We start from the raw sequence: 2,406 nt of genomic DNA on the forward strand, positions 1-2,406 counted from the left end.
AGAGGTGAAACACAGTCATTAAATGACGGTTTTCCATCTTCATGGCAACGCTGCAAAGATGGACAGTAGGCTGAGTACAAAAATATAAGTCAAATGGAAAATAGGATTGAAAAGACTCAGCTTTGTAATTTTTTTGTTAAAAAATGTCTTATTTCTTTTCCTACTTCTCCCCTCTCTAGGACTGCTTACTTCTGTCCTGAAAAGAATCTAAACATCTGCCCATACCACAGTCATTCGGAAACACATAGTTCCATCAAACGAAGGCAGTAGAGAAGCAATAGCTATTCCAGTTATGTGAGAGACAGCGAGTGCCGAATTTGCAGTGTGATTGCTGTAGGCTGGAAAGAGTAGGTGGATCAAGGGACTAAAGCAGCTCTGATGAGAACAGGAAAAAAGTCCAGTGTGAAATGAACAAAAAAAATATATGTACTCCAATGTGCTGAGATGCCACACCAGCTCTAAGTTGAGAGTTAAGAAGAACCAGTAATAGACTCAGTATCAAATAATTTATGCATCACTACAGTTTAAGTTAAAATATTGTATAAATATGAGTAATCAAGATAGTAATAATGAAGACCAAAAGCTGCAATTAGGAATTTAGATAGTTACCATACAGTATTCAATTTTACTTTCGATATTTTACATACATACATTTTTAATTGTATGCTTTGATATTACTTCAAAAATATACTGATAATATTTTAATATAATTAAATATACAAAATTTCCTTTGAAAGTTAAAATAGTCTTACTCAATGTTACTTTCACTTTAGACATCTTTCTTCAATGAGATAAAAATTAAGAACTGGAAAAAATGCATGTGCATAGATATGTGTTTCATGTACATTATAAGCAGATGTGGTGAATAGTACTATTTACTCAGAACCCAGAACATTTTAAAAACATTTACAAATGCATAGGAAAGAGAACATATGGAACTTCACTATGGGATATGTTCCTGGGGGTGCTGGCAAGTTCCTGCTGGATTGTGTGCCCCTGGAGTGAGGGAGCATAGAACAGAAAGATAGAGCCAGAAACAGGCTCATCCTTCCGCAGTCAATTCTCTTGATGGCAAAACAGACGGGGAAGGCTTCCTCTACCTTCCACACTCCCACACCCTCCCCTTCTAACCTACTCAGGCTGTCCGTTGTTCTGTACATTTTTCCACCTCTTCCAAATGTCCTTTGATATTATAACTGCTTCATTCTACACAAATGTGAGTTGGGTACAGAGAAGGAGAAGCCATGTGAATGCTGTCCCGAGCCCGCAGCGGTGTAGAGACGTGTGGGGATCCGTCTCTGGAGTCTAGGCGCAGCTAAGTGAATCGACATGCAGTATATTTAATAACTTCATCATCCTTAAGACTCCAGGGGAATTGACACCTGCTATGTATTACCTGAGTCTGTATGTGTAAGACTTAGCGCTTTGAATATATACAGGGTGGGATGAAAGTGTGTTTACAGTTGTGAGTATATGAAACACAGTTTATTTTTGTACTATCATTTTAATTATTGTATTATTTTCCATACAAACAACTGCAAGCCTACTTTTGCCCCACCCTGTGTTTCAGTGTTGGCTCTGGGCCGCCGTGTTGCAGCAAGACGGTAAAGATGACACTGAAGATGCCCCACTCTTTGATACAGCAGTGGATACAGCTAATAGGCCAGAAAAATCCAAAACCAGACACCCAGGGGCTCCACTTCCCCATTCATTCGTTTGAGTCAGTATAACTGTAGTCTATCTTCTCTGAATTGTTCAACAGCATCTTGACTGCCTGTATGGTGACGATGACCTCGTTGTTGTCGTGTGACTTTGGGTAGTCAAGAATGTCACAGGTACACTAACAAACCACGCACTGGTAGAATCATACTGATGAAGATGGGTGTTTGAGTTCAGGAAGGCATCTCCTCAAGAAAATAAAACTGATTCAGAGGCCAAATCGGGAATCTGTTGGTGAGGACTTGTTGCCTGCCCAGGGCTGTGAGTGATATTTGCCTTCAGCGCTCTCTTCTCCTTCAGTGAAGCGGGTGGCAGTGCTTACTGTGGGTGTGGTGCTTCGAGGTGCCAACCTATGGCTACAGCAGGTGCAAAGTGGGCAGCAGAGAGAATGTAACCAGCGTAGCTACGTTTTGTCTTGGAAAGCACTTTTAAGACAGAACACTGGAGATGATCAGATTTCCTAAAGAGAAGGAGAGAAAGCCTATGGGTTCTGTTACAATGGGAAACAACTAAAAGATCCTTGACTCTGAACCTTTTTTAAAAAATATATTTTATTGATTTCAGAGAGAGGAAGAGAGAGGGAGAGAGAGACAGATGATTAGAGAGAATCACTGATTGGCCACCTCCTGCAAGCCCCCTGCTGGGGATCCAGCCCACAACCCAGGCGTGTGCCCTGACCAGGAATCA

At 40.9% G+C, this 2,406-nt stretch overlaps 1 pseudogene; it reads left to right on the forward strand.

Moving 5' to 3' along the window:
- The first annotated feature begins 1,778 nt into the window (after positions 1–1,778).
- On the forward strand, positions 1,779–2,183 carry LOC107525822 (Golgi apparatus membrane protein TVP23 homolog B pseudogene; annotated as a pseudogene).
- Positions 2,184–2,406: the final 223 nt, after the last annotated feature.

Source organism: Miniopterus natalensis, chromosome 5 (assembly GCF_054644295.1).
Source record: "Miniopterus natalensis isolate mMinNat1 chromosome 5, mMinNat1.hap1, whole genome shotgun sequence".
NCBI lineage: Eukaryota > Metazoa > Chordata > Mammalia > Chiroptera > Miniopteridae > Miniopterus > Miniopterus natalensis.